The sequence below is a fragment of the Haplochromis burtoni genome, unplaced genomic scaffold, assembly GCF_018398535.1.
Source record: "Haplochromis burtoni strain Fernald_Lab_line unplaced genomic scaffold, NCSU_Asbu1 Contig_545, whole genome shotgun sequence".
Taxonomy (NCBI): Eukaryota; Metazoa; Chordata; class Actinopteri; order Cichliformes; family Cichlidae; genus Haplochromis; species Haplochromis burtoni.
In genome coordinates, this window is record NW_024582906.1 from 110,502 (window position 1) to 121,859 (window position 11,358).

The 11,358-nt window shown below is 44.2% G+C and overlaps 1 protein-coding gene, 2 long non-coding RNA genes and 2 other non-coding genes across 5 annotated transcripts in view; 4 read left to right on the top strand and 1 right to left on the bottom strand.

Annotated features, from left to right (window-relative positions):
* ldhd (lactate dehydrogenase D) overlaps positions 1-11,358 on the top strand; it is a 55,945-nt gene that overhangs the window by 4,982 nt on the left and 39,605 nt on the right. The gene's annotated exons all lie outside the window — the stretch shown is intronic.
* LOC121812340 lies at positions 300-8,563 on the top strand. Its single transcript, XR_006053009.1, has 2 exons — positions 300-8,025; positions 8,110-8,563. It is a non-coding gene; the product is annotated as an uncharacterized LOC121812340 (long non-coding RNA).
* On the top strand, positions 1,853-1,923 carry trnag-gcc. The gene has a single exon. It is a non-coding gene; the product is annotated as a tRNA-Gly (tRNA).
* trnag-gcc lies at positions 5,837-5,907 on the top strand. Its single transcript has one exon. It is a non-coding gene; the product is annotated as a tRNA-Gly (tRNA).
* LOC121812339 lies at positions 10,190-10,940 on the bottom strand. Its single transcript, XR_006053008.1, has 2 exons — positions 10,614-10,940; positions 10,190-10,297 (listed from the first exon to the last, which is right to left on the bottom strand). It is a non-coding gene; the product is annotated as an uncharacterized LOC121812339 (long non-coding RNA).

Sequence of the window (11,358 nt, forward strand, 5' to 3'; positions counted from 1 at the left end):
CACACACCTATATTTTGCTCCATTGCGGTTAATTTCACACCTCAAACATTTAGCAAACAATTAAGCAAATACAAGTAATCTGCAGTAAATTACAGGTAGTAAGAAAATAAACTACAAACTCTTTTACGCTACGTCCACACCTACACGGGTATTTTTGAAAACGCTGCTGTTTCGTCCACATGTAAACGAGATTTTTTAAAAACAGAGTTCGTCAAGCAATGTCAAAGGTATGTGCCTTTTTTCACGTCACGCTGTGCGCCACGTTATTGTTTACATGAGATGAATTGCAGAATAGCAGATAGAGACAAAATACTGTTAATCTGACTATCTGCAGGTTTTAGACGCTTACATACACACGCAGTTACAGTCCCTCCATTTACAAAGGCAGAGGCCGGGTTCGATTCCCGGCCAATGCAGTCTAATTTTCTTCTTCTTTTCTTTGTGTCATGAGACGTGTGCAACTATAGAAAATGAGACTGCATTGGCCGGGAATCAAACCTGGGCCTTAACAGCTTTTTTGTACTCCAAGTGCTTCTGCTTCAAATGATGAAATAGGTTTGTAGTGTTTCCTCTCTTCGCCGCGACGGCCCGCTTGCATGTTCTACGAAAAAATTGTGCTTTGGTGGGTATCGGATGGACGAAAACCAAACCACTTCCACACCACTGAAGTTGCACCATTTTTACTGACCAATTCTGCTTCACCCGTTTCATTCAAAGATGCGCTTTTGTCCATGTCATTGTCCATCGCCGCCATACTTTTTCTGCCATGTGCGTATGAGCATATAAAAACAAAGGCACTGCGCATTTTACCCATATTCTATTGCGATATTTCATTTTCTTATCGTTGCCTAACGTTATGCTAGTATTACCGTGAACGGTATAATGTGGCCCAGCCCTATTGCTGAGTTTTGTGAAGATGTGTAGGGATCGAAGGCAACGTGCTATGTTGTTAGCAAAAGAGGCTCTCTGTGTATCCCAGGTTAACACGAAGAAATGGTTTGATAGTAAAGCACTAAAAAGGCAATTTCAGCCTGGGGTCCGTCCCTGGTTCTGCTCTTGGGCCCCTATTTTATAGTGAAGAAGGTGACAGGTGTTCACATTAAAAAAATAAGAGTTTGGCAAGGCAACAGTAACGTACCTAGGTAAGCAGGTTGGTTTTGGACAGGCAAAGATTGTCGTAGTCTTGAACTATCCGACTCCGACCACCAGGCAGGAGCTAAAGCAGTTCCTCGGTATGATATTACCGGTGTTTCTGTAAAAACTTCTCTGCCAATGTGGTTCTTTTAACCAGGTTATGTAGCCCAAAGGTACAATTGTAGAGTGCCAGCATGCATTCGAGTGAGCAAATTCCTTCCACTGCAGCGCCCCTGTCTTAGCGGCTCCTGATTCTCTCAACCTTTCAAGCTAGATGTTGATGCTAGTGCCACTGGAGCTGATGTTGTGTTATTGCAGGATGATGAGGCGTGCGTGTGTCATCCTGTCTTGTTTTTTCTATATCAAGTTGAAATGCCATCAGCAGAACTATTCTACTGTAGAGAAGGAAGCACAAGCTCTGCTTCTTGCCCTGCAGCATTTTGCAGTGCATGTTGGCTCCAGCTCCTCTCTGGTTACTGTACTCACAGACCACAATCCTGTCGTTTTTCTTCACCGAATGTACAATGATAACCAACGACTGGGCACTGCTGGCACAGGATTATAATCTTGTGATTAAGCATAAGAAAGAGACTGACAACATAGTAGCTGACGCACTCTCACGCAGCTCATAGTGAAGTGTTTTGTAGCCAACAATCCTAAATGTGCTACTGGGCTGTGGGACCGTCCTCTGTCTTCTGTGCAAAGGGTGCTGCAGCGTGCATTGGTGGTTCAGTGGTAGAATTCTCGCCTGCCACGCGGGAGGCCCGGGTTCGATTCCCGGCCAATGCAACACCTACTTTTGTTCCCTTTTTTTTCACACACACACACACACACTATATAACAATATATACACAGTTAAGTCTGTAATTATCCATACCCCTGGCAAATTTTGTCTTAAAGTTACTTTTATTCAACCCGCAAATTTATTTTTTGTTTTGACTGGAAAGGACACAGGCAGACACTCACAACTAGAACAAAACTGTCTACAATATCAACTGTTTCTTCCTCATTAGTTTTTTTTCTTCCATCCATCTAAGTCTCTCTGCCTCATAGAAAGCAGACTCCTGAAACTCCTTCCAGGTCATTTCTTTGTCCATGCCTTTGTCTCTGTATAGAGTACACTTTCAAAGGGCAGCAAATATAGTTTTCCTGCCACTTCAGGGAAGCCTGTATGAATGTGTGGACTATTTGGTCCCTGTGGCTGAATCTGCAGAGGTAGCGTCCGGTTCCCTCTGGAAAAATTCTGTCTGAACAAATTCTTCAAAGGGCATTTTAGGGTTACTGATTCCCTCAGCAGCATAACTTTGATGTATCTTCTTTGAACAATAGAAATACGGCACAGGCCCTCGATGGTAAAAAAAAATAGTGGATGGAAGATCCATCTGTCTCATACTGGGACTTGGGCTGTCCACAGGCAAGACAAATCTTTCTGCCTTCCTTCCTCAGGTTGCTCCTGCTGTTGATTCTCTAAGATGTGTTCCACCATCTTCTCTATTGAGTCTTGTGTCAGAGGTGTAGACAGGGCAGGAGGAGGTGGGTTTAAGTAAGCTGGCTCCATGGTGACCACAGGAATACTGGTTGTCTCACTCCCTTCTGTTAAAGAGTGCCACAGTTGCTGAGTCTGCAGAAGTTTTTCTGGGCTTGTGTTCAAAGAAGTGTTTAGAAGCTTAGCCAAGTGTTTCACATAACGGGATATGTGTAGCTTGGATGTGCGGTGCAGCAAGCTGTTGAGATCAGTACACTAGGTCCTGCTTCACAGGTGCAGACTTGTCCTGAAGCTCATTTTTAATCCTTGTATCTTCATCCGATGGGTCCTGGAGAAGGTATTGAAGTGGCTCCTTGTGGAACGCCACAGATTTTCCCTGAGTAGAATACAACTTTCTTGTGAATCTTGACATACAATCATCAATGGTCATGACAATTTGCATATTAATGATAATGAAACTGGCCTCACAGCCCATTGTTTATTTAGTGGACTAGTTTCAGTCTGTGTGCAAATGTACTGTTTAGAAGTTTGGGGAAACCTGCATCCAGCTGAGACTAAAGAAGTCATTTGGATGAGTGACGAAACGTTTCTCCCACTGAAAACACTACGTCCAGATGTACAGAATCAACTTTTTGGAATTTACTTTCTGGGATGATTGAGCATACATCAAGACAGAATAGTTCATAATTTACCATGCCTTTTTATCACAGCTGATAAAATGTAACCGTCTTTAACCAAGTGATGGACGTTTTCTTACACTAATCAAGTAAATGAAATCACAGTGAACACTTCTCTTACCTTTAAAATACACCTGCAATTTTTAATCTATTGGTTTACTCTTATTTTAAACAACGTTTATTACCTTTGACGAATGAACAAGGATCGCTGAGATCTGTTGCAAGTGGTGCATAACTTGTCTTTTTTCCTGAAATTTAAAAGTGGAAATTGTTTAAAACTGCCAGGTCTCAAACTCGCAACAGCGCCGGAAGGGTCACAGTGGTGAATAATATATTAAATCCGTAGTTTAGCACTACCATAGAGAATGAATGGGAAACTGTTTAGACCTGTTGAGCTAAACAATCCCAGCCTCCCATGCAGGAGGCCTGTGTTTGATTCCTGGCCACTGCAGAAATTCCTACAGCAAACAATCCTTTTTAAATTCAACTCAGTAACTCCAAGTAGGCTGGTGTTACATCCTGTGAGGCTGTGGGAGTGTGTGGGTGTGGCGTTGCTCTCTCTCTCCCCCTCCTCCTCTCTAGCTCCACCCCTCTCTGTCTCTTTTTCTCTCTGCCCTCTCTCCACGACAGAGCTGCTGCTCACTCCCTCATTTGGCACCAGGACCCAGTCAGCAATTAACTCTCAGATGTTATATAGGGCTGGGGAAGAACTGTGTGGTTTTGGGTTTTTTTTCTCTTCATCTTTGCACTGCTTTCTATTGAATGAAGAGGTCCTATGGTGTGGTTGTCCTTGCTGCAGTATGGAGTTGTGAAAGCAGTGGGGAGGTTGCTACATTGGTAGCGTGGGCTTGTGGGCCTCAGCAGCAGTAAGGTGTGTGTTGCTAGTAATGGTTAGGGTGGGCCTGTGGGCTCCAGAAGTGCATTTTTCTTTGTTGTTTGTTTGTTCATCCTCCTTTAGACACATAAGACTTAGTTGTGACCTTTTTTCTTTCTATCTTATTGATAAAGCAGTGTTGCCATCTCTTTGTGTTAGGATTGTTTGTAATAAAAACGTAATATTTGCCATACTGCTCTGTTTGGCTCCCTTCTCATTCTTTCCCGGTTCTATTTGTTACTGTTCCCCACGTCTTTGCTGAGACCTTATTTGTGGGGACGTAACAATGTGGGGGTTCGTCCAGGATCTCAGTGAAAGGAATTGAAACAGCTTTGTATGAGTTTTGGTGTCTGTATGTTGTTCTCGGGTTGCTTGCTTAACTCTGGTGTATTTGGGACTCTCTCCCCAGTTAGCGCAGGTGAGTGTCTAGCTGAGTGTAATCTCTTCCTTCAGACACTCGTTCTTTATTTTGCCTTTTTTATTTTCGGAGTAATCCCGGGTGGGGATTAGGTCCCTGTCGGGGGTAGGCTTTTCAGTGCTTTGAGCACTGAAGGTTCGCCTTTAAAGTTGCCTCGAGCCTGGTACACTCCAGAAGCTAGGTAGGCTAGCATTCGAGGGTAGGTAGGACTGAGGAGAGGTTCCATGGTATTGTTATTCATTGTTTAGCCCCAAGGGTATATGTTTCCCCCTTCCTTTGGAGTGTGTGTTAGATGTCTCTCTTTTATTGGTATTGTTAGCCCTGAAGTATTGTTGATAAAGTAGCTAATGGTGCCTAAGAGCAGGCGCAAAGTGTGGTTGAGCCAGCTACCGAATCTGAGAATCCCTCCACTTACCCATCATTAGCCAAATGTCTTACCGCTGCGCCTGAAGATGATGGTACAAAGGGGGGTAAGTAGCAAAAATGTTTGGCTTCTGACGGTTTGTTGATACACAGGTGGAGTCCAATGTCAGGAGACAAGTACAGTTCAGCAGATAGTGTTTCCAATTTTCACCAGCAGGTGCTACGGTTAGCACATGAACATTCATAGTCCGGTCATTTGGGTGTTACAAGACATATGACCGCATATTGGAACATTTCTTTTGGCCAGCAATGAAAGCAGATGTGGTGCAGTTATGTAACACAGCATGCAGTTCCAGCATGCGTTCGAGTCAGCAAATTCCTTCCACTGCAGCGCCCCTGTCTTAGCGGCTCTTGATTCTCTCAACCTTTCAAGCTCAATGTTGATGCTAGTGCCACTGGAGCTGGTGCTGTGTTATTGCGGGATGATGAGGCGTGCGTGTGCCATCCTGTTTTTTCTATATCAAGTTGAAATGCCATCAGCAGAACTATTCTACTATAGAGAAGGAAGCACAAGCTCTGCTTCTCGCCCTGCAGCATGTTGCAGTGCATGTTGGCTCCAGCTCCTCTCTGGTAACTGTACTCACAGACCACAATCCTGTCGTTTTTCTTCACCGAATGTACAATGATAACCAACGACCGATGCACTGGGCACTGCTGGCACAGGATTATAATCTTGTGATTAAGCATAAGAAAGATACTGACAACATAGTAGCTGACGCACTCTCACGCAGCTCACAGTGAAGTGTTTTGTAGCCAACAATCCTAAATGTGCTACTGGGCTGTGGGACCGTCCTCTGTCTTCTGTGCAAAGGGTGCTGCAGCATGCAGTGGTGGTTCAGTGGCAGAATTCTCGCCTGCCACGCGGGAGGCCCGGGTTCGATTCCCCGCCAATGCAGCACCTGTTTTTCTTTCCTTTTTTTCCCCCCCCACACACTATATAACAATATATACACAGTTAAGCCTGTAATTATCCATACCCCTGGCAAATTTTGTCTTAAAGTTACTTTTATTCAACCCGCAAATTTATTTTTTGTTTTGACTGGAAAGGACACAGGCAGACACTCACAGCTAGAACAAAACTGTCTTATATACAATATCAATTGTTTCTTCCTCATTTCTTTTCCTTTTTTCCTTCCATCTAAGTCGCCCTGCCTCATAGAAAGCAGACTCCTGAAACTCCTTCCAGGTCATTTCCTTGTCCACGCCTTTGTCTCTGTATAGAGTACACTTTCAAAGGGCAGCAAATATAGTTTTCCTGCCACTCCAGCGAAGCCCGTATGAATGTGTGGACTATTTGGTCCCTGTTTCAGGTCCCTGTGGCTGAATCTGCTTTTCCTCCATCCTTCTCTTCTCCCTCTTCTTGGTAGCATCCGGTTCCCTCTGGAAAAATTCTGTCTGAGCAAATTCTTCAAAGGGCATTTTAGGGTTACCGATTCCCTCAGCAGCATAACTTTGATGCACCTTGTTGGAACAATAGGAATAGCACCAGAGAAAGGGTGGGTGACAGGTGGTGCTGGTGCGAGGGATGCCACACCTAGCGGTGCCAGGCTGGAGGAGGGTCCCACTGCTGGAACCTGAAGTTGGGCAGCCACAGGTTTTGGAACAGAGGATGGGGGCTGAAGGGCAGCCGGTTCATCTTTTCTCAGGGTTTTGTGTTTGTCCCAGTTCAGAGTGACTGGACGGCAGCCTGGCTCTCTGTATTCAAGCCCAAATCGCTCACCAGTGTCTCTGTCAGAGAGGTGAAGTGCAGGGTACTTCTCCTGACCAGTCCACTAGAGCTGGATCAAAAACAGAAGGGAGAATGACACCTGGCTGCTTACGGTCCACCAGTCTTTGGTAGTTCCATCGTGCCACACCTGTCATGCCCTGGGCCTGGAATAGTTCAGTGGATACATGAGTCCCGGTGATCCACTGGGCCTGGTGGAAATGATAACCCTCCTGCTGTGAAGTGCCTCGGACAGGAATCCAGATGGGGACCTTGGCACCTTCACCAGGGACATGGTTAAGCTGAAGAGTCCCACCGTACCGAAACATTACACCCTCTGAGAGCTCAGGGTCACTGAGGCAGCCACGCAGAATGTGGACTCTCTGAACGCGCCACGCCTTCAGCATGGTTGGCTTGAAGAGTGGGAGGTTGTTGGGGTCTGTGGCCAGGTGAAAATGGTTCAGGATCTTTTCCACTCTGTTCAGCAGTTCAGTGGGTTGTGGTATTTGGATCCTGCAGTGCTCCCGTATGTGTTGCTTTGTGGGATTAGCAGGATGGATGCCACAGAACTTATAAGCATGGAGCCTTTTCAGGTCTGCCTGATCAACCACTGAGAATGCAGCAGAGAGAAGCTGGCAGAAAGTGCTGAACAGAAGATGATGCTCAGAGGTGCAATCTCGCGAAAATCGCCTCAGGCAGTGGAACAGGTTCAGTTTTACAATAATGTTCTTATTGTAGTGGGTTCGAGAGGCACAGCTGTTTGCCACTGGTCCAGATGTGGCCACAGCAATAACAGCAGGAGTAGTTTTCCAGGCATCCCACGATAGATTTTCACCAGGGATACAGTCTGGGTTCTTAAATGGAGCACAGCAATCCCTAAATGTAAGAAATACAAATACATGTAAGTATATGGAATATTATATGTGTGCATCAAATTGATCTTAAAAAGGAAAAACTCAGTTTGTCCAGACAGATTAGCAGTTTGAATGACAAGGATGATTACGGTTTTTACCTGTCCACCCAGTCGTAGCCGGCCTTTTCCACTCCTGCATCACTGTACCTCTTGGCCATTCCCTGGTACATGGGCTCCAAGGACCTTTCTGTCTCAGACTGAACCATGACCCACGAAACAATCAGCCAGTTTTCATTCATTATGGAATAACTGGACATGACCCCAGATGCCAGTGTGACTTTTCGTGCCGCCTTCCTGGTGTGGTCAGACCTGAAGATGTGGCCAAAAGTGCCCGGGAGGAGTTTGGATATGGCTGGATGTTGACGTCGGAATTCGTCGAGCAGGCAGTCTGTCAGGTAATGGCTGGACACAGAGACGCCACACCAGGCATGTGGGTCTTCATAAGACCTGAACTCCTGTGGCTTATTTTCCTTCCTCAGGAACTGCCCAATGGTCCTCTGTCCATGAGCTCCTGCCTCAGAATCCCAGACCGATCCTGTGGCATGGAGGTACGCCAGGTGAGCTCGCTTGTACTTGAGGTGCATGAGTTCATTTATTGGGTTTGCCATGTCTGCTGGAGGTTTGCCAGTCCTCCTGAGCTCATCCATAACAGACTTGCAGATGGCCTTTTTGTATGTAAGAAAAGCAGGGAGAAGGTTGGTAAACCTTTTAGACAGTTTCTCTAGCCATCGTGGATTGTCAGCAAACCAGTTCCTGCGACAAGCCCTGCTGCAGAGTCGTGAGGAGAGGATGTTATACTGACCACTGGTGCCAACAAGTACTCGTGGCCTGCCCACACCAGCAGAGACCACTTGTGAACGAAAGCAACCATGGAGACATGGCAAGATATAATGGTTTCTTAACCTGACCATGATAGCACTCTCAGGTTTCCAACTAAAGAAGGGGTGGAGCTGGAAAAAAATTTGGCGATGAAAGGTCAGCCACTGTATCTATGAACTCAGGCTGTGGAGGGAGACGCCAGAGTGAAATCGCGTTCCCTGCGTGACGCACTGGTCGAGACCCAGGCCACAGTCCAAGGTCCTGAAGCTCAGTCTTCATCCACAGCTTCTTGTGCGGAGAACAATTCCAGCTGCTGAGGTAGTGCTCAGCATTTGACTCAGGTCTTTCTGTTTGACTGACCTGTGGTCTCCTTTAGTAGAAATGCCGGCTCCTGTGGGAGGGGCACAGGTGACTTCCTCGTCACACCTGAGGCTGCACTTACAGGTATAGTTTCCCCCCCCCTTCTTCTTCTGCCTGTCCCGTTTGGTACTTTTGCCATCAGAATTATTGTCTAAAGGTGAGGAAAGATGCCCAACGGATTTACTTTACCAAACTGACCATCCCAGCCTTGCCGTAATGGTCTATTTGATTCATCTTTTATTGGGTTTTTTTTGTTTTTTTTCCACTTGCTAGATACGGGACAGACTTGAATGAGGAAAGGGAAGAAAGGAAGAGGGGGGGAAAAAACAAAACAAAAAAAACCAAGATTACTAAATAAGCAGACAAAAAAATACATATATCAATCACCTGGATCACCTGTTGAGAAAGAAAAAAGTAAAACAAGCGGAAGAAAACGAGAGCAATACAATAAAAAACATCACGATGATCTATGGGAATATAACAGTAAATACTAAATATTAAACATTATTGTGCAGCACGTAATATCGACAGCGCACAGTGTGCTTTGAGGTAGGAGCCAAAAAGGGTGTAGTTTGTGTGTGTGTGAGTGTAACACTTCTGGAGTCGTTACAGTATACTAGGACCAGTTAGGTTCGACTACTAGAGCAGTAATGAGTGTAGCATGTAATAAAGACCACAGACCAGTAAATACGTTTAAATTGCCGGCTTGTTATTTTGTGAAGACAGAATAGACAGTTATAGACACATTACATAACACATTCAACATCACACATTTAAGGAAAACAAGATATTTTCTTTCCCCTTTTTAGTTCAGTATGTTCTGTTCGTTCATCCTATTTATCTCAAAACCTTTTATTTGGCTTTAGAAGGATGTTATTTTCAACCTAGGTTACTGTCTTATTTATTTCAAGTTCTAAGTTCAAGTTTATCCTATTCTTGAGTTAACACTGTGTTATTTTAAATCAAGTTCAGTTCTTTAGGCCCAAGATTTAATTTAATCTTGGTCTAGGTTCACCTTTAAATTTCAACCAGTTCTTATTTTGTTTTAACCCAACAAAATTATTTACATTTCCATTAACACCATTACAGCATTAAAATGTAAGGTTGACCAAAATAAATTACAAAAATAAATAAATAAATGTAAAACTGAAAACAATTCAGCAAAAGGCTGAATGAATCCCTTAAACAAACAAACAAACAAACAAAGAAACAAAAGAAAGTTTTCTTTGTGTCCTTTAACTATTAATCCTGGAATTACTCCAAATGGTTATCCAGTGCTTTGAAAGTCCGCTGTTCTTTTGCAGAGGTGTATGAATTATTCCTACCAGTTTTTTCAGCGAAAGAGCTCAACATCCAGCAGGGGGAGTTTTCCTTTTTTCCTGCTCGGTACAGTTCAATGGGTCCGTGGGTGGCTCGCCATCTTGTTTCTCGCTCAGCGGATCAAACTCCGATTCTAGCTCGGCATTTCCCGATCCAAACCTTAATGGCCTACCATAGCAACAAAATAAAGTGCATAAACATTCGAAAATAACACACGGGTAGCCCTTAAATAACAGTAAAAGTCCGTTTTTTCCAGCTTATTTAGCCGTAAATGAGGTGACGCCAATATGGCGCGCTGAAACACCGTCAAAGGCCTTTGAAGTACAGCCTGTGTGTCGGTTAAGGATGAATCCACCGTTTTTAACATAAAACAACAAATCTGCTACCTTGGCTCTCCATTTGCATGAAATGAGCAATATAATACAACAAAACATTTCTTGCATGAAATAAAATACAACAATACAAATAAAATTTCTGAACTCACCAAGTCCTGTTCGGTTATGTTTACAACGTCACCAAGGCAAGGACAGGTTGGAAAAACAAAAATACATTCTCCAGAGTACAAAAATGGCTTTATGTAGATTTCTGGCTTGTTTTTACTATTTTTTCACTCATTTAAGCAGCAGCTCTGCAAGGACTGTCTGCATTTCTCTCTCTCCAGCATCAAAAAGAAGGAACAACCCGATTGGGTGTGGCTATCACAGGAGTCACGCTGCAGCGTGCCCTTTCACAATAAGAGTCAACACATATTTTAGCCATTTTACCTGAATTAACATAAAACACCATGAATTAGCAAGTTCTGCACCCTTTTAACATGTTTTTAAACACAAAAGAAATCCTATAACATGAATGATATCATTGCTGATGTTTTTAATGAATTTTCTAACCATTATGATCTATTTATTGACTATTTATCACCTGTAATATATTTCTTATGACTGTTTTTACTAACAGGCTTTTATTTATTGACAGCTATGTTAACCAGGGTTACATGAGCACCCGTGTGTACACCTGTGAGTATGGACGCACTTGTTTTTAAAAGGTTCCTTCACGCCCCCCAAGCGATAGAGTACATCGCTTGGGGGGCGTGAGGTCGCGGACCGGGAGACCACGTCCTATTGTGGCCAAATTCGGTCAATTCAAACAGAAGGAACAGGTGAAGAGTCGCGGCAGAGAGCTGAAAGGAACGGACTTCAGCGTGAACGACCAGTTCCCCAAAGAGATCCTGG